Raw genomic sequence first — 22,140 nt, 5'->3', positions numbered from 1 at the left:
ATATTCTGCACACTTTTTTAACATTGGAGGTAAATTGGACTTTGGCACTTGTAGCAAGAATATTTTCTTCCTCGTTAATTTTGTGGGGCACAAAGCACATCTTCTTCTTCTTCTTCTTCTTTTTCTTCTTCTCAAGAATCACTTCTTCAGCTGCATCCGTTGCCTTTCTTTCATCAGGAAGCCTGAAAATTGTCTTTATACAGGGTTCCTACAAAAGACCTTTCCGGTTTCGAACACATGTAATTTACGTGCTATGAATCTGAGGTGCATGAAAATAGTACCAATGGAAAGAGAAACTCCAAACTTTTAGTTTCTTGACTTAAAGATGTTCAATGTGTCCCCCCCCCTTAGTAACACGGCACACATCAAGCCTATAGTCAACTTCCACGTAGGTACGCTGATTTTCCTATCTTCAGATTCTGAGGTTATGTCTGTTCACCTTACCAGAAAGTTGAAAAGTGACGTCGTCAGAAAACACCACGGAACGAATAAATTCATCGTCGTTTTCAATTAAAGTCTACATACTTGTGCAAAAATTTCTTCGTAGCACTTTGTCCTCTGGTATTAGGGCTTGCAGCAACTGTAGTAGGTATGGATGGAGTCGCAACCGCTTGCGAAGAATCGTGCCTTTATATCTGTGTACCATTTACGGATTTTAGGTCCACTGGGTGGATCTGCACCAAACTTTGTTCGGTAATGCTTTTGCACATTAATAACCGACTGGTTCACATAGAAATTAAGCTGTTCTGTCGTCTATAGCAGCCATTTCGCCTCAACAATGAACAAATTTGTTTATATGCACTATTATGAGGCGTGTTATCAAGTATGGAAACAATGTTAACACAACTAAACTTTTTGAGTTTCTCTTACCATTGATACTATTTTCATGCATCTCTGATTCACAGAATCTAAATTACATGGGTGCCGACTTGAGCTATGATTTGCACATTTTTGATCAAGACTATCAACTACAGTATTCTATACGAATAATGACTCACCCAACAATATTAGTAACGCAAGTGCTATGCGCGGTCAGGTTACACAACAGCTGACACACTGCTCAGAAGTTAGATGGGTGATGATGTCATAAAAACGCACTGTCCAGCCTATTCTTCTCTAAATGCTCTCTCTCAACACTTTCTCTTACTCTAAACTGTCTGCACCATGTAAACGGTCCAGAGAGTAACTTAGAGTTTAGAATTATATAAATCTCATGAGAGCTCGCTAATGGGTTTAGAGAAGCTATATTCTGTCACCGTGTAAACACTCCGTTAGAGAGCTCTCATGATTCTCCAGAACTTCGCTCTGAACTGTCGCCGTGCACACGCAGCATGATTGTTGCTTTAGACTGTATTTCAAGAGTTATGCGCCAGCTTGTATAACCTCGTACGCAGCAGTCGCGAGAGTTAATGGAAAAGTTCAACTTAGCTGACTAATTTAGAGTAACTATAATGAGAGCTGACAGTATATGCGAGTTCTCTGTTCAGGGTGTTTACACGGCGAGAGCAGTTCTCAAGGCCGCTCTATTTAGACTGTCTATTTAGATATTAGAGTCAACGAGATTCCTGCTCTCACAACCGTTTACACGGTGATACTCAGCTATAATCTCTAGCTCTCTTCTCTAAACTGTCGCCGTGTAAACGTAGCATTAGACAATCCATAGGCTAAGACCCCTTCGTGAACGAATGTATTATGCGGCGGGACAGTTCCAATAATTTGTTTCAACGGACTCTTATTTTAAGAACACGTAACTGTTGCCTCGGTTCACGTGACGGTTTAGTAAAAGAGAGTGCAAGACTTCGCTGTGTTTGTTTTGTCCCTTTGTTGTTCTCTCTGTTTATAAATCAAGTATTATAAATAAGTTAGAACGAAGATACATTCAAAGGATAAATTAGTTACAGAATAAACATCCTTTCCCTCGTCGTGTGAACCAGGAGTTGTCCGAAGGTGGATTTCAGGCTACACAGAGCGTTCATTTTGAACATTCAACAACGGCATTTAAATAATTTCCTTATTCATTCCAATCTAATTCGTTGGGCTGCAAAATATCATAGGCCTATGACATACACATTTTAAACTATAAACTACAAAATGCATATTACAATACAACAAACAAAATCAAAGTAATGTTCAATTAGGAAATAGGCTAGGCCTATTAGAAAACTAATCCATCAAATTTATCAAATCACTCATCATCGTCCCACAAGTTTAGTTGTCTGAAATCGGGAATATATCAGTCATTGCAATTTTATTGGAGCTGATCCTTCAAATTATCATCTGTAGTCTAGCTCTCGATTTTTATTTAGCTAGAGATTTGTGTATGTTAATGTTCAAAGTTCTTTATATATATATATATATAGCTTATGTCCAAGCCAAGAATATTAGTACATTTAGTTTTGGTAAATGTAACAGTTTTTAGACGTATAATCTCCATCTGGAAATTTAATAGAACATGTCGGACATCAACATGAAAATAACTGAGGCGGTAGCAGGAAAAAGGGCCCATAAGCAAAAGTCATGTTTCGAGAAAACAGTAATTGAAATATTTATTTGTATGCCATTGCGATTTGGATGCACTTTTATCTAGACAACAATTTTCATACTGTTACAATTGTCTACAAGTTTTTGTTAAATAATATATTCCGACTTTAATAGTGTTAATAAAATAACATATTTTATTGAAGCATTTTATAGGCCCTTTTTCCAGAGAACAAGTTTAGTTTATCAAAATACTGTCAATGCCATTATATTTTAGCAAAACTTTAATATCAGCATTGAACGGTGCACATTACAGAGGTTTACAATTGCATAATCGTGTAGTAAAATTATATTTCTTACATATATCTCATAGTTACGTCATAAATTATACCGAATACGTAAGAATCAAGAATATCTATTGGGTACAGTACAGAATACAGATTACAGGTTATTTAATATTAATCTAGAATGGATTTACACAGTGCAGTTTACACCTTAGTGCACATCCTGGATGGACTCACACTCACTTTGAGAATAATCTTCATTGATGTTTTCTCCCAATCCAACTTTGCTCTCTTCGATGATGTTGTCAAGCCAACTGTTTGAAATATTTGATATATATTTTGTACTTCACATTCAGTTTTTCACCTGTCTTTTCTTTGTAATAATCACAGAATAATCCAAAGAGAATCTTGATATTTAGATTTGGGTTAGTGGACAATAGTTGCTCTTGCTATGTGGAATAGATAGTAGGTGTGACTGCAGTAAATCCCACTATATTGTTGTTCATTTTATATGGTCTGCTTTCATGAGAACCCTTTTTTTCCTCAAATGTTTCACCTTTTAATATTTTCGGTTGTATTACTCAGTCCTTTCGCAGAAATTTTGAAGATTCCCAAAATCATTTGCCGACAAATCTCTTGCTGAACACCACTTCGACGCAGAAAATATGCCCATGTATTTTCACGACTTACTTTTGGATTTTAAGTTACATTTACGACTAGTAGATTTTTTTGATAAGAAGCCTGCCACTGTAGTATCCTGCAGTAACTTTGTTTCCCCACTGTAAAAAATTTCGAAGAGATCTTCCTGTTCATCAGCAGTGAACTTGGAGAAACATTCCTTCTGGCAGCAGAGGTAACGGGTGTAAGAACTTACCTTCAACAATAGCACCTTTCCAAGTTACTTACGTCATATCATGTTGTTTATTCATTTTTCGGTCTTCTCGTTTTGAGTTCATTTTCATGTCCTCTCTCCTCTGGTTTCGTTTGTGTTCATTTCTTTCCATTTTGAAACAATTCAGATCGCACACAGATCACAACACAATTATACTGTTTGCGGTGCCTGCCTCAAGCCGACTGTGTTGATGTTGGCTGCATTCCACAACTACGCAAGAGCGCATGGGTTCATTCAATTAGCTATCCTGCCCTGTATTTACAAGATATTGAAACGAAACTACGTAAGCAAGTAGATTTTAACACGGAGAATCGAATTAAACATTCTCCCGAAAAAGGGTCTATAGACCTATGGGCCCCTTTTCCGGCTACCGCCTCAATTATAAGATATCGCTCTCCATATTGTTGAAATCATTAAATCTATTACTGGAATAATTGTATGATTACTATATTATTGTCTATCACTTGCGTGGCATTATCACTTTTTATATGAACACATTAAAATATTCAAATTTTTTAAATAAATAAAATAGTGTTGAGACAAACCAATAATTATATATCTTAACTTTAAAATTGTACATAAACAATATTCTGGCAGATACATGTACTGTGTTATAAAATTCTCAATTCCTTTGGGAAAGCACAAATTATTGGTTGATTTCACGTTATGAAAAAAAATATTGGTTTAACGGGCCTTGCTAGTACATTGTAGAAGCTATGCGTTTCAATGGCAACTGGTCATTTGATGGAATAGCCCCATATGCTCAATCCTTTCTTGTTAATCTGAAATCCTCTTACAGTTTTGATTTATTCCGTGTGATATATATATATGCGAATATCAGATCTGAGATTATACGAAGAAATGTTTCCATGTGGCCTATGTAAATTTAATGTTGAAAATATAAGTTATAAAATGTACTAATGTTCAATTGAATAAATAAGGTTTACAGTGTTCATTGCTTTTAAAATCTAAAATAGCTCCCATTGCTCCCTTGAGATATCAAGTTTCCATAATGTAGGCCTATCGACTAATATAATACATTATGTGTTTTTAACAATGCAAAATAAGCTAGATATAAAAGAAATCAACACACAAAGATATTTTCCAAATATTTTGACGAGGATTCGTGTTACATACTTGTAAAATGTAGAATACTATTCGTACCTTTAATTTCGCTGTGTTCACGATGACCAAGTTGCTTTATTTTACCGCCCGTAACACTTTAGAGCGCATTAAACATTGAATGTAGTCTTCCTCTTCAAAAAAAAAATGGTCTTCCCATTCTTTCTGATTATATATATATATATATATATATATATATATATATATATATATAATTTATTTATTTATTTCATCAATCATTGTTCACGTCATGGCGGATTAGATGTATTCCAGTTCTTAATCCGCCATCACTCTCAATACAAATATAACACAAACTAATAAATAATGGACCTATAAGCATCGTCTATTTACAATAATAATAATAATAATAATAATAATAATAATAATAATAATAGCTAATAATAATAATACACAACTAATAATAAGTATAGCTCTTGTATTTAAAACTCCTACCTTAGCTTTTTCATTTTATGCTCAATCTCTTAAGAATTATTCTGTTAACTTCATTGACTACTCTTCGTAGTTTCTTATCGTGTGACTACTCAACATTTATAATTCCATCTCCGTTAGAGCTTTGACTTTCTCTTCCCATCTACTTTTAACTCCACACGATTCTTTTGTTCCCTTTCATTCCCCGTCCATATTTGATCTCTTTACCCTCTTCTCTTGAGTCTCTAATAGGTGCTTCTACTTTTAGTCGATACTTAAAGCCATATGATTGCTTAACGATCGGTCTTCGATTTTAAAGTTAATTACCTTCTATCTCAGCTCTCCTGCTATTAACATATAATCAATCACATTTTGCCCATTCGAACAAACGAACGTGAAATTCCCTTCATAGTCCTCCCCATATTTCCCGTTTAACAAGTCAAAATTCTCTTCTTCACAAAATCTTATTAGTTTCTTTCCTTCTTCATTAATTACTTTATCTTTACTATTCCTAATTTTCTCATTATCCTCGTCCCACAGACTTATGCTTTCAATATCCTCCTTGTTGTCCTTGCGTTGAAATCCCCCATTAATAATATTTCCTCCACTTCGTAGTCCTCTCTTAATTTATTCACGTCCAATTTTAGCATAAGTATTCCAAAAACTTTTGTTGACATATTTAGAATTTATTGGGTGCATGTACGTGCAGCCCAATATGAATTTCACTTTCCTTTTAAAATCTAATATTCCAATCCATATTATTTCGTCTAGTTTAGAATTAATTTCAATTATCCTGCTTTCTAATTATAACGGCAATTCCCCCCGGATTCCTCCCCCCTTTCCCTGTTTTCGCATAGTTTTACTAATACATATAAAGTCTTGTACTTCTAACTTTTCATTTTCCTTTAACCATGTTTCCGCTAAGCCTAGTATATCATGATCACTTAACAACCTTATCAGATCTTTATTTTTTATTTTGTTCAGGACCCCTTCAATGTTAATAAATCCGCAATTTATTATCTCATTGCCCAGGTTATCTACCTATTTTTTCATACCTTTGCTTGTGTTTCCATCTCCAGTCATACACGGAGATTGTAGCTCTTGTTTTCCCTTCCTGATGTTAAGGTCATCAAGCTGCCATTGGGTGAGGATACCGTCACTTCATTTGACATATCCCTCGCTGTTCCACGGAGCTCCGAAGATCGTAGCCCTTCTTCATCTCTTCTTCCCTGCGTCGATGAATTCCAGCTGCCAGCTGTCCGGTTAACGCTCACTCATGGGTGCTCTGCTGCCTCTGCAAATTCTGCCGGTTACTCTTCTCCTGAATCAGCTGTTATCCTGTTTTCCGCATTCTTCTCCGGTGAGGATCTTGACCCGTTTCTTCTTGCTGCCCCTGCTTCCATGATGTTTCTATTTTTCCGGCAGTATTCTAGGTCTACTAGGTTTCCGTTTATCTTCAGTTTATCCTTCACCAGGACTGCAAACTGCCCTTTTGCCCTTGCCTCTTTGAGAAACGGGACGAGTAGTCTTCTCTGCTCTCTAACTTCTGGGCTGTAATCATGCTCCACTCTAATCCGTGACCCGTTCAAATTTCTTCTGTTTTCCAAAATGAATTCTTTCGTGTATAAACTCGTAAACCTGGCTACGATCGGACGATTTCTCCCCCTTCCCACTCTAAAGATTTCTTCGATCCTACCTTCATTCACGTTCAGTCCGAAGAATTCGCTACATATGTTCGCTACTACATTGTAAGTATCTAGTCTCCCTTCTCTATGCACTTCATTCACACCAAAGAAAACTAGGTTCCTTTTTCTATGTTAGAATTCGAGGCTGTTCACTCCAGTTTGCAGAGAACTTACTTCTTTATTTAGTTTGTCTATATTTTCCATGTGCCCTTCTAACGTTTAACTGCTCGCTTATACTGCTCATCATCAGCTGAATGTCTTCCTTTGTAGCCATCGTACTTGATGGCTCTTCTCCTGTTCTGGGACCTGGATTCATTTCTACTCCACCAATTATGAGCAACACCGCTAATACAGTTCCTATTGTCCATAACAACTGAGGATCACTTGTTGCCACTTGATTTGTTCCTGTTTTCAATCTTCTTGCATTAAATCTGCCGATTCTTGCTCTATATGTTCCCAGGTCAACACTCATTTTGACTCGTAGAATGCGCTACACTTGCTCTATAAATTACACAACTGAATATAATCACACTATCAACGCCTTGTACAATCTCTATTTATAAACTACAATACACCGGCTAATATTCTTCTCGCGAAGGATAACTCACAATCGCGCTTAAGGAAACCGCACAACCTTGCCTTGCCGCGTCAGCGTCAGCACTTTACGGAGTTATTCCGACACGACTGCACGCTTGAGCTGCTGAATGATGAATGATATATATATATATATATATATATATATATATATATATATATATATATAAAATTCGTTTATTGTTTTTTTGCTTGCGAAAGCTCCTTAGAAAGAGACAAGTTTGTTACGTTAAGCGATACCTATGCAATAACTTACAGCATTGAGTACGGTAAGCATGTCAATAATCCAGTGGGTGCTTTTCAAGCGCCGTATTCATAGACATTCTTAGCGCGGGCTTTCGGTGGATGATCAGCGAACTAACGTTTTTCGTATTCATAATAAACCAGTGTCAGCGATATGATATGATATGATATGATATGATATGACATGATATGACATGATATGATATGATATGATGATATGATATGATATGATATGATATGATATGATATGATATGATATGATATGATATGATATGATATGATATGATATGATATGATATGATATGATATGATATGATATGGCATGAATTCTGTTTAGCACTCTCGTAGCGCGGGCTAGCGAAATGTCTATGAATAGTACCCCAAGATTCGAACCGAGTGCCATTGCTGGTGTACAGTAGTCTCAAGTTTCCTTCGCGTAGAACACGATTATACATATTTTCATTCTGCGCATGCGTGAACTCTGCTGTCAACTAACTTACTGATTTGCTGTATGTCCTGTGCTGGTTATAATCAATGGCAGTATAATAATATTCTTAAATTGTATTTACTTGTATTTTCTAAGTAAAATTAAAATTGATTTAGACGCAGATACACTTGTTGTTTACGTGCACGCAAGGCATCATAAGATGGGCCTAGTACAGAGAGTTGTTAAATAATATAGGTTGATCGTGTGGCGTGTGACTGGCACGAAGGCGATGCAACACGCGACAAACCGTTTCTAGCTCGCTCGACAGTCCAGTTGAGTCCCTCTGTAGGAGTGGTTGTGTTGACGTTGGTTTGCGTGTTATTCTTCTGTTGTGTTGATGATTTAGGGGTGGCCTTCGTGCAATATAGAAAACTGGAGAAACACGGAATAAAAACCCAAACTGCAGTCTTTTCCGACACAAGAGTCACTATATGAATTTCCAGGCCTTACTCCACCGCATGACAGGCGGATGCTTGACAACTCAGCACGGCGGCCATGTGAGCTCCATACCAAACTGGGGACATCACCGCAATGCTCTTCCTGTCTGAAAGCGTGGTTGTAGAATCACAGCGACGCCATGTTGAAGGGGAGAAGTTGTGTGACATTTGGTTGTTCAGAAGAACAAAGAATGAGAACTGGTATCTATTTCCATAGTCAGGCCTAAGTTTATTCTGCTTGTGTTACGAGAAAGCCGAAAGTAAAACGAAGCGATACTTCAGACCTAGGCTAGTCATTAATTGTTTAAGTAATCTTGAGCATTGATATTAATATAAGTTTTAATTTTAAAAGGTTTCTGCAATCTCGACCTAAAATCCCAAAACAATGCTGTGTTGCCGGCGTGGCAGGGCGGCTGTTTCCGGCGTGACAGGGCGGCTGTTTCCGGCGTGACAGGGCGGCTGTTTCCGGAGTGACAGGGCGGCTGTTTCCGGCGTGGCAGGGCGGCTGTTTCCGACGTGGCAGGGCGGCTGTTTCCGGCGTGGCAGGGGGGCTGTTTCCGGCGTGGCAGGGCGGCTGTTTCCGGCGTGGCAGGGGGGCTGTTTCCGGCGTGGCAGGGGGGCTGTTTCCGGCGTGGCAGGGCGGCTGTTTCCGGCGTGGCAGGGGGGCTGTTTCCGGCGTGGCAGGGCGGCTGTTTCCGGCGTGGCAGGGGGGCTGTTTCCGGCGTGGCAGGGCGGCTGTTTCCGGCGTGGCAGGGAGCCTGTTTCCGGCGTGGCAGGGGGGCTGTTTCCGGCGTGGCAGGGGGGCTGTTTCCGGCGTGGCAGGGGGGCTGTTTCCGGCGTGGCAGGGGGGCTGTTTCCGGCGTGGCAGGGGGGCTGTTTCCGGCGTGGCAGGGAGCCTGTTTCCGGCGTGGCAGGGGGGCTGTTTCCGGCGTGGCAGGGGGGCTGTTTCCGGCGTGGCAGGGGGGCTGTTTCCGGCGTGGCAGGGCGGCTGTTTCCGGCGTGGCAGGGGGGCTGTTTCCGGCGTGGCAGGGGGCTGTTTCCGGCGTGGCAGGGGGGCTGTTTCCGGCGTGGCAGGGGGGCTGTTTCCGGCGTGGCAGGGCGGCTGTTTCCGGCGTGGCAGGGCGGCTGTTTCCGGCGTGACAGGGCGGCTTCTGAGAGGCTGTGTGGCAGGATCAAATTCTGGGTAACTTTCGATGCTGGACCCCGGACTCATTTTCACCGCCATTGTCACCTTCATCTCATTCAGACGCTATATAATCTAAGATATTGATACAGCGTCGCAAAATAAGCTACTAAAAATTAAATAATCTTTTATTCGCAATTTTTAATTTTTTATTTCTGTGTGTTAAAGTTTTTCTAAAAGTGATTTTGTTAGAAATAATGATTAGTTAGTATTTCTTCCAGATGCTCGTTGCAGTATAGGTGATGTTCGAATACAGTATTTGAATTTCAACAAATGACTAAAATCAGGTTTATTAGTTTTTTTTATTCGGTTGTTTAACGAAGCTAGATTATTTAGCGTCGGTGGGATTAGTGATAGCGAAATTGTATTTGGCGAGAAGAGGCCGAGGATTCGCCATAGATTACCTAAAATTTGGAGAAAACTGAACTAAGCGATAATCGAACCCACGCCGGAGCGCAACTCCGGATTGGCAGGCAAGCGCCTTAGCAGATTGAGCTATGCCGGGGCGAATTTTAATTTTCATATTTTTTATAACTTATTTTTTATTTTATTATAAACAAACGTTATTGAATTGCTCATTGTTGTAGGCCTATTTATTGTATTCTAATATTTAATTTTCAATAACTAACTGAAATTGTTTCCAATTTATATTATAGTACTTCGACATTCATTGCTTGTAAATGTGTTTTTCTTACTTACTGGCTTTTAAGGAACCCGGAGGTTCATTGCCGCCCTCACATAAGCCCGGCATAGGTCCCTATCCTGAGCAACATTAATCCAGTCTCTATCATCATAGCCCACCTCCCTCAAATCCATTTTAATATTATCTTCCCATCTACGTCTCGGCCTCCTCAAAGGTCTTTTTCCCTCCGGCCTCCCAACTAACACTATACAGAGTGTTTAAAAAATACGGGGCATAATTTCAGGTATGTATTTCCCACATGTCTAAATCAAAATAGTTCATTACAACATGTGTCCGAAAATGCTTTATTTCCGAGTTATGGCCTTCACAACATTGAAATTCACCGGAACGTTTTTCTTTCCGCAGGTCGTTGCCGTAAAAGGAGACATTAAGAGGGCACTCTGACAGTTCATTCCGAGGCGAAGGTTACATTCAATGGTGTGCGACATGTATTCAAATCAAGAGCTGGCAGAGATACACTTCATGTACGGTAAGGCGGACGGCAATGCTGCGCTGGCTCGTCGTTTGTACCAGGAGAGGTACCCACAGCGACAATGTCCAGATCGGAAGACATTTGTACGTCTCCATTACCGTCTGTGCGAGTATGGAACATTTAACTCTCCTGGTCTGGGAAGGGGACGACCAAGATCTACAAAGTCCACACCTGTGGAGTAACGGTCAGCGCGTCTGGCCGCGAAACCAGGTGGCCCGGGTTCCAATCCCGGTCGAGGCAAGTTATCTGGTTGAGACTTTTTCCGGGGTTTTCCCTCAACCCAATACGAGCAAATGCTGGGTAACTTTCGGTGTTAGACCCTGGACTCATTTCACCGGCATTATCACCTTCATATCATTCAGACGCTAAATAACCTAGATGTTGATACAGCGTCGTAAAATAACCCAATAAAAAAAAAAGATCTACAACTCCAGAAGTACAGGAGGAGATTCTGGAGGCTGTGAACATGACTCCTTCTATCAGCACACGAAGGGTAGCGTTGAAAGTCAATGTTCCTCATACGACTGTCTGGAGACTGTTGAAAGAGTATCAATTGTATCCTTATCATTTGCAACGTGTACAGGCCTTGTCACCAGCAGATTACCCTGCACGAGTTAGGTTCTGTCAGTGGTTCTTGCAGCAGTGTGGTGTAAATCCGAACTTTCCTGCCTTAGTATTATTTACAGATGAAGCACAGTTCACACGAGATGGCATAACAAATTTCCACAATCAGCATGTATGGGCGTATGAAACCCACGTGCAACTGTTCCATCTCATCACCAGGTGCGGTTCTCCCTCAACATGTGGGCCGGTATCATTGGTGATCGATTAGTTGGACCCCATGTACCTGTAAACAGACTTACGGGGCTACAAAAACAAAATATCGAACTTATTTGGACACAGAAGACGATATACGTCTTCAACTGACTTCTATGACACCGGACATGAGGAACTCTGTCGCAAGAAACAGGCACATTCTTCACATTAACTTCAGGTGTACATGTAACATTGTAACATTTTTTAAATATCTTAACTATACTATATATATATATATATATATATATATATATATATATATATATATATATATATATTCATGTATGGGACCGGTGCCCACCCAGATCGTGATGCACTTGGGGAGCTATGATAGGTAGCGAAATCCGGTTGCGAATACCAGCTATAACGGCTGGGGGGGATCATCGTGCTAACCATACGATACCTCCATTCTGGTTGGATGATCGTCCACCTCTGCTTCGGCATGTGGACGTGAGACCAGCAGCCGACTGGTCGGTCTAGACCCTTCAAGGGCTGTAGCGACACAGATTATTTATTATTATTATATTATTATTATTATTATTATTATTATTATTATTATTATTATTATTATTATTATTATTATTATTATATTCACATTCATACTTCCATTTATATATCGTGTGAAATACACTTCATAGAACGCAGACAGATAAAACTAAAAAGTAAACATTTCTTGGGGCTCCACGAGAAACTTTTGCTTCAAAAAGGGCTCCGTGGCTGAAAAAGTTTGGGAACCGCTGCCCTAAAGGAAAAAAACTAAACGTATTCAAGTGAATAAAGGCGTACTGTCATTTCCCATAACTATGGTCTTAGAATATAACTATGGTCCACGATACAACCATTAAAATGTTGTGCTCCACAACTCCTAGTACCTTGTTTATCTATATTTTTGCTGTACTGTAGTTTGAAGTCAAGTCACTGCAGCTATCTATGAATGGTCTATGTTACTTCTACAACGTTCTTCTTCTCCTGTTTAACCTAGCATTGGATGACATACTAAAAGATGTAACTGATAATGGCATATCTGATAAATATGGTTTTTCTTTACATACTAACTTAAATAAACTCACAGCTTTAGCTTTTGCTGATGATATCGCTTTTAATATCTCAAAGTGACCTTGGGATACAGTCACTCTTCAGTTTAACTGAAAATAATCTTGGCTACATTGGTCTGATAGTCAATCCAGTCAAAATCAAATTAATCAGCATTAAAAATGGTGTTTTCTCTCACATCGAAATTACATCTCTAAATGGTTCAATAATAACCTCTATAATGGACAATGAGGAATGTATTAAATATCTACGGGTCAACTTACAATCTGAAATTGTGTTTGATGAAAAATCTACCATTACAACATTGCATTAAAACATCAATAAACTATGTGCATCACCGTTATTAAAACATGAACAAAAGATCTCAATAATTAACCAATACATTTGGCCAAGGTCTTATCTATCCATTACAGAGTGCTCCACTAAAAGAAATAAGAGTAGCATTTTTAAGGATGTTGATAAAATAATTAAAGAAGCTGTGAAAGAAATCATTGGACTACCTCACGATTGTCTAGATGGAATGTTATATGTTAATTTTGTGGTCTGGGTTTAATGAGAGCTACTTGGGAAGCTTTTCTCTAGCACATTAACATCTTTGACACGTTACTTCAACAAAATGATGATCATCTCCATTTTGTTGGTTGTCTGCATGGTAAAAAAGCTTCTGCATTATCCAAACTAGCAATAACTTCTGCTGATTCCGCTCAATGGACTTGTTGACGTATTCGAAATAAATTAAGATTAGAAGTTTACAAGACCTGGACTAGCCATTCCTTAAGGGGTAAAGATGCAATTCTCTATTCTGAGATTCCTAAAACAAACTCATGGGTCTCTAACAAGAAACAATTGTCTTCTTCAGAATGGACTAATGTCCTAAAAATGTCATGTAACATCTCTGCTGGTTGTGCTGTACCGGGCAGAAGTTTCAGCACAAACTGCTGTCATTTTCCGGAATGTAGTGACATTGAAACACTTGGACATGTGCTGGAATCATGCCCAAAAGGCGAATTTCTCATTAACACAAGACATCAGAAAGTTAGAACTGCATTGGCCTCTACTCTAAAATCCTTAGGATTGCAAGTTCGTGAAGAAATCCACTGTCTCTCTACTGACGGTTCACATCATAGAGCAGATATAAGTGCAATAAAAGATGTACACAAAAAGGAATCATTATCGATCCGACTATCAGATTTGAGAGAGATTTACAACAGGCTAATGAAGTGGATAAAGAGAAGAATTCAATCTATGAGCCCTGCATCTCTTATCTTGCATTGAAGTATAATCTTTCAGAAGACAATTGGTCAGTTATGGCTTATTATTTAGTGGTAGAGGAGGAATTTCTAAATTATCATGGACATTTCTAAAAAATCTTGAAGTTTCTCTCATTGGTTGTGTGAAACTTGCATTTCAATAATTAAGGACTCTTTGAAGATTCTTCACCATCATTTATATTTCAATCAACCTAACAGTAATTGAATTATTATTAATAATTCTCTTTTTTCAGACTTTATAATCCCAGTGAAAATTATTTAGTACAAATTCATATTTTTTAATTCTATGATATTTGTTTAATTTTTTTTAAACCACTTCGTAAATAGTTTTCTGTAATTCAGAATCCCTGTGGTCACTGGTATTCTTCGGCTGATGTCATTATGATTCAATAAATAAATAAATAAATGAATTACAAACTGCTCCCAATTGAGGGTAGCCCTTACAAACTCAGTATATTCTAAAAAATAAATATACAGTAAAACCCCGATAAGACACTGTCCAAGGGACCGGGTGTAAAACGCATATTAACTGGGGCTGCGTATTAGGTGGGTATACTAATTTTGACTTATATACAGTATCTATTAGCATTTTTCTTTATTGAAATACATGATTCATGAAAGGTAATACAGTATTACTTCATTATGTAATTACTGTACTGTGCATCAAAGACATTTACAATATGTACTGTACTTAATTCTTTTGGGAAAAAAAAAAGCCATTTATAGTTGAATAACTCTTCTCAGGTTCTCAGCCACGTGAGTTATTCTACATCAAATGCCAGGAAAGTCTCAAGTCATCCATTTATAGTTGTTTGCCATGTGCGTGTTCTCTAAGTCCTCATGTTTACCACACTTCGGTTTACTGTGATTACATCCTCTCGACGTCGCAGCTGTAGTGATTGAGTCGCGATTTTTTGTTATCGTTCTTAATGTCGATGATGGGATTCCTAATGCATCAGAGAGTTTTTTCTGAGTAAGAGTACTGTTCTCATCGTACTTTCGTAAGATTTCCAATTTTTCCGTCACAGAAAGGGGGTTTTTCATTTAACACTAATTGTATGAGGGATATTCATAAAGTAACTTCTGTTTATTTTTTACAAATCTGTGAATGACGTTACAGAATTGGGTTACAATACGTTTGAAAGTATACACTCTAGTTTATTTTTCCACATAGTTTCCAGTCACATTGAGACACTTGTCGTAGCGTTTGACGAGCTTTGAAATTCCACAATCGTAGAATTCGGTCGCCTGCAACTGAAGCCAAATTACGACGCTGGTTTTCAACTCTTCGTCATCGTCAAAGCACTTCGAGCCAAGCCACGTCTTCATGTGCATGAAGAGATGGTCATCGCAAAGAGCCAAATCAGGGCTATAGGGGCGGTGATCCAATACTTCCCAGTTGAACTCTTGCAGTTTGTTTGCAATATGACGCGCTGTATGCGGCCGGGCGTTGTCACGCAGGAAAATCACCCCAGAGCTCAACATGCCATGACGTTTGTTTTGAATGGCCCTTTTCAAGTTTGTTAGTGTGTTACAGTAATGAGCGTTAATTGTGGTATTCCTCTCCAAGAACTCCACTAGCAAAATTCCTTTTCTCTCCCAGAAGATAGTTGCCATGAGTTTCCACATGGAAAGTGTTTGACGACACTTTGTGGGTTTTTTCGGGGATTGAGTATGGCCCCACTGCATTGATTGAAGCTTTGTTTCTGCATTCACATACCGCAACCAAGTCTCATTTCCTGTCACAATCTGATCGAGAAAAGCATCACCTTCTTTTTCTTAATGCTCAAGAAAGGACAGTGCTGCTCCCATCCGCTGAGCCTTTTGTTCCTCAGAAAGGAGTTTAAGCACCTATCTGGCAGAAAGTTTCCGGTAGCCCAAATCTTCGGTAATCACTTTGTACAGCAGAGTACGACTAATCTGTGGAAAATACTCACTAAGCTCTGACATGGTAAACCTGCGGTTTGCTCTAACCCTTTCATTAACCAAACGAATCAGATCTGCATTCACGATACTCGGTCGACCACTTCTCTCTTCATCATGGACATTGGTTCGCCCATTTTTGAACATATGGCACCATTGTCTTACACAAGCTTCACTCATTACGTCTGGCCCATAAACTTCACAAAGTTGGCGATGGATTTCACTAGCTTTAGTTTTTGGCCACAAGACATCTTATTACAGAATGTACCTCACACCTGGCGGGACTTGCGATTGCAGCACACATTTTGACAGCACGTGGCTCAGAGAGGAACAAAGACTCTACCGCTGCTCGACATGTACTGCTTCAAGGTACACTACACCACAAGAGGAGTGCCACTGTCTCTGTTTTTACGCACGCTATATGAAAACGGAAGTTACTTTATGAATAGCCCTCGTAATCACATTCACAGACACTTCAATACACAAAAGGTCAACAAACTGCCCAGCAAAAATTTCCAGAATTTTATTACAGTCGACTGAGGAATACTGTTTGAAAGAGAGGGTTAGCAAGAGGGTGAGGTATTGTAACTGTATGTAGGCTTTAAGCGAGCAGATAAGGAGTCGAATAAGAGAGCGTAACAAGAGGGTGGGGTATACTAAGGTATGAAGTATGAAGGTTTAAATGCGCAGGTAAAGGGTCGAATACCAATACTTTTCAGGTGAGTTCAATGACCAAGATGTTTCATTGCTGTTACAGTACATTGCTGAAAATTACATCGAAAATATTCCACAAAAACAGCGTATTATGCGGGACTTGAGCGCAACAAAGGGGTATTTTATAAAGGCGTTATATATGAAATGTGCAGGGACCGGACAAAAAAGCGTATTACACGGGATAGCGTAATAAGCGGGCGCGTCTTATCGATGTAGATATGTAAACATAGATAATTCAATTAAAAAAAAAAAACAAAGAAAAAGGCATGAAAAATTACAATTGCTATTAATGTAGTATCATGTGATTAATCAGAATTTGACAGGATACTGCACAACATACTGTTAAATGAAAATGATATTCTTTCCTCAGCTCCTCTACGCATAAAGCCAGTTTATAATATGATATAATATATTATACTTCATTCAAACATTTGGTCCTGCTGACCCTTCACATTTCTGCATTCCCTTACTTAACTTTTACAGCTTAAAACACAGACATATTGTGACCTTAATACCTGCTCTTAACTATGTTTTTCATGTCCCTTCACTTTCACTTATTCCTCCTAATTTATCACCCTAATAATCATTCTCCTTCACTTATCTTATTCTCAGCTACACTTAATAACTATTCATACTAATTTTCTCACTCACCTTTCTCATAACTAAATAATTCTTTCTTGTAACTAACAAAAATACGGTAAAACCCCTCTTAACCGAACTTTGTTTAACAGAAATCCAGCTTATCCAAAAGTCACAAAAAAAAAAAAAAGGCAATGTTCTCACAGCAATGCTACATTTGTTTTCCACCTTTATCACCCAAAAACTTGTTTTTTATAGTAACCAGGCACAACCAGTCCCATTAAGTGAGACGATCTCTTCGCCCTCCTCCCTCCTCACACCTACCCGAGAATTACAGAATTATGATGTATGCATTCGAAATAAGTTTCCAATTTCTCATTCATTTTAGTTGTGTTGCAGTTATTGTGTTATTGGTACATCTTATTTTTTTAGGTACATGAGTGTGATGTCGAGTAAAATGATTATTGGATGTAAAATTGACGTGCAATTACAATATTAAATTCATTCAATTTTTGTTATAATTTACATGCTTAACTATCTCTCTTCCTTCCCACTTTTACCGAAAATATTTCTCATCAATTATCTGAAAAAATTACATCCGAAATGATTCTATCCCTTTTATTTTGGATGAACAGAGTTGTACTGCATTTAAACTTATTTAATACAGAAAACTTAACCCTTGTTGAATATTTCCAGAAAAACATAACCTATTATTGAATTTCACTGTCTAAATATTTCTAATATATCACATTATCATTAGTACCCTGGTTTCACTTTATTTATAACTTGGGCTTAGAATCCAGTGTTTAAACAAACAATTCCATAACATTGAAAAAGACAGGAGAATGGAGAAAGTTACACAACGCAGAACTGCACGCATTGTATTCTTCATCTAACATAATTAGGAACATTAAATCTATACGTTTGAGATGGGCAGAGCATGTAGCATGTATGGACGAATCCAGAAATGCATATAGAGTGTTAGTTGGGAGACTGAAGGGAAAAAGACCTTTGGGGATGCCGAGACGTAGATGGGAGGATAATATTAAAATGGATTTGAGAGAAGAGGGATATGATGAAGAGACTGGATTAATCTTGCACAGGATAGAGACTAATGGCGGGCTTATGTGAGGGCGGCAATGAACCTGCAGGTTCCTTAAAAGCCATTTGTAAGTAAGTTGTAAGTAACCTTGAAAAAGTGCATCAGTACAATTCCATTTTTCCATTATATAACTATTACTTCATCCCACTGAGCACCATTTCCTCAGATAATAAACTGTTTTCTTCCCTACTGCCCCCTCATTTCGCACTCGTTAACTCGATTTACACTCTCTATACCTCCTCTTCTACTCCCCACAGTTATTTCACTTCTCTTCTTTTGTTGATTCAATATTCTTCTTTTCTCCCTTCTGCTTTCCAATTCCAAGGTCTCCACCTCTGTTATCATTTGATACTTTGCTTGTTTCTCTACTTTCCTGCATCTTTGCACTTCTGACTTGGCCTTGGGGTGAAGTCATTACTGATCGTCTTCCTAATGACATAGCCATTGTCTGAGAGTTCGTTATCGACTGAATGGAATGACACTGATGGTTTCTTCCAGCATTCTTCCATCACAATCTCCTGTGTCACTGCTCTCATTCCTTCTGCAACTTTACTATTTCTATTCATTACATCATTATTTACAATCCATCTTACTCTCTCCTATTTTTCTATTCTTTTTCTTTCATTTATATTTTCTCCAATTATATTATCGACTCATTCAAGTTTTCTAAACAAAATTCGACATCGAATAACTCCCCATTAATTTTCAAATACTTACTTACTTACAAATGACTTTTAAAGAATCCAGAGGTTCATTGTCACTCTCACATAAGCCCACCATCGGTCCCTGTCCTGAGCAAGATTATAATGCTTTCAATACAAGAAATACAATAAAGTCAATTCATATCTATTGCCATGAGTTGCTTTGACGAACTACCTGCAACCTATTTCTAGTGTTCATACCTATTAATTAATTTTGACTTTCAAAAGATCTAAAGCAGAGTTCTCAACCTTTTTGGGCTTGCATCCATAAATTAGTCCATGCCCCCCCCTCTAGGCCTAATAATTATTGATGTACGAAAGTTCTACTGTGCTGTTAGGGTTATCTTGCAGCTTCTGTAGCAATTTGTGGGTACACAGGAAAATAGCTTAACCAAAAATCTTCAACAGTCATGTTCGGGAACTCCCTTTTGCACTGCCTGCTACTGAAGAGAATTAGGAAGCAAGTCTACTTCCATTTTGAAGGGATCTCGTGTCAACTGAAACTGCCAGCTATCTGAAGAAAGCAGCAACCAATTTCGGTTTTCAAGAATGTCAAATGTTCTGAAATCAAGTTCTTCAATTCACTTTTCAAATCTAGTGGAAGATTTTGTGTGTCATCAAGAAGCTCGTTACAATGTGGGAAGGACGTAAAGTTGGGTTCTGAACTCTGAAGGCGATGTTACTACAAAGATATTTTTTCCAGGAAACCTTTTATTGTATCATATGTGTCAAAATATTTTTCTGTCCTTGCAGTTTCAAATTCAAAAGGTTGATTGATTCAAAGAAGTTTGATAAATACGCCAAGTGGTGGATACATTTATCATCTGTAAATTGGATGTACTGATCTTTTTTACTTGAACTCATCAAAAATATTTCAATCTCACATTTTATATTGAATATCTAAGCGAGCATGTTACCTTATGAGAGCCAACGAACTTTAGGTGTGGTACAAAAGAGTCTGATGGTCACTATTCAACTCTTCACATAAAACCTCAAAATGTCTAGTATTCAGAGCACTAGATTTGACATAGTTCACTACTTTAAGTGTTTCAGACAGAGTCTTACAAGCCAAAGCGTGTGTGTGTATGATACAATGAGAACCCATGATATTAGGGTTCTGTCCCTTTTTTTTTTTTTTTTTGCACACAACAAATCCAGAATGGCATCCTGTCATGACTTGCGTACCATCAGTGCATATTTCAACAACGTTCTCCCAAGGAAGATTGTTAGCTGCCAAAAATCTAGACAGAGCAGAAGAAACATCCTCAGATTTTGTGGTTGTCTGAAGAGTTTGGGAAAATAATATTTCCTCTATGAAGCATTTTCTGTCATTCTTATGTACAGTAAAACAGCAACTAAGAGTGCTTTGAAATGTCAGTTCTTTCATTATATTGCAGAGAAAAGAACAAAGAATTATTTAACTTTTCTATTACTTGTTTCTTTAAATCTTGTGCCATTTCATCATTTCTACATTTTACTGTCATTTGAGAGTGGTATTTTTGCAATTTTTTGGCAACTTTCCTCTCCAAGTAAAGTACTGCATGCAGTTAGTAAACATGGTTTTGTAAGTGACTCACCAATGGTATGTGCTATAAGCAAAGCAAGCTTGTAAAAAGCTTCAATGGCTTTTCGTTCTCCACTTGAAAAGTTCCAGTTGAATCAATTTAATTCGTTTAAGTGAATTTTTCTTTCCATCAAATATTTGGAGCTAAGAGGGATGAAGTTAAAGTAGAATGGAGAAAGTTACTCAATGCAGAACTGCACGCATTGTATTCTTCACCTGACATAATTAGGGACATTAAATCCAAACGTTTGAGATGGACAGGGCATGTAGCATGTACGGGCGAATCCAGAAATGCATATAGTGTGTTAGTTGAGAGGCCGAAGGGAATAAGACCTTTGGGGAGGCCAAGACGTAGATGGGAGGATAATATTAAAATGGATTTGATGGAGGTGGGATATGATGGTAGGGACTGGATTAATCTTGCTCAGGATAGAGACCAATGGCGGGCTTATGTGAGGGTGGCAATGAACCTCCGGGTTCCTTAAAAGCCATAAGTAAGTAACACACGATAATGACTCGAATGACTCAAACACAATAACAAATCTCAATCGCCTGTGCTGTGCAGTATAGCCACCACCAACCAGTAGTAAAATTACCCTACCCATGGTAAAAGTTGTCCCTATGAACACTGCTCGTCTGCTTCCAACAGAGATGCAGAGGAATCTACCGATATCGGGAAAAACTATTTAGGTATAGGGCAGTGTAAATAGGAAGTATGACTGAATGCAGTTAGATCTAGTGGTAATGTATTTTCGCTTGAAATTATTCAAGTCTGCTTCACAGGGAGCTTTAACTGAAAGCTAGATTTGTATAACATATACATTAATGTAGGTACATTAACAGAAAACCACAATTTCAAGTTATACAGAGTTTGTGTGCACTTGATGTAAATTTCCGGCATCTTGTTAGCCCACTCGAGTTATGTGGACATAAAGGGAAAAGTTGAGACGGTGTAGGGTGAAGTTCCTGGGCAGCTCAGTTGGTAAGAGCATTGGTGTGTTCAGCCAAAGGTTATGGGCTAGATACCCGGCCCCAGAACAGTTTTTCCTTTTATTCAAGTCTCCTTCACAGGGAGCTTTACCTGAAAGCTGGATTTGTATATTTTACAGACTGTTTGGATGTCACCAGTAAGAGTAAACATAAACAATGTCTGACACACCCTTCCTTATAATCTTAATTGAAGATCGACCACACCTATAGTACTGTACACTACCCAATACAAACCTTATTTCTTCAGTTCTGTACTGGACAATTGAACGATAAGGCATTGGCGAGAAATCCGATTGCACACCAGATATTTTGTGTTTTGTTTTTTAAGAATAATTGTTTATTTTTTATTGTACTCTACTTTTATGTCTCACTTCACCATGTGCAACATTTTCGTAGTATTAAAATGTACAGTACATTG

This window comes from Periplaneta americana, chromosome 15 (genome assembly GCF_040183065.1).
Source record: "Periplaneta americana isolate PAMFEO1 chromosome 15, P.americana_PAMFEO1_priV1, whole genome shotgun sequence".
In the NCBI taxonomy this organism is placed as follows: Eukaryota; Metazoa; Arthropoda; class Insecta; order Blattodea; family Blattidae; genus Periplaneta; species Periplaneta americana.
Note: the sequence above shows the minus strand (reverse complement) of the source record.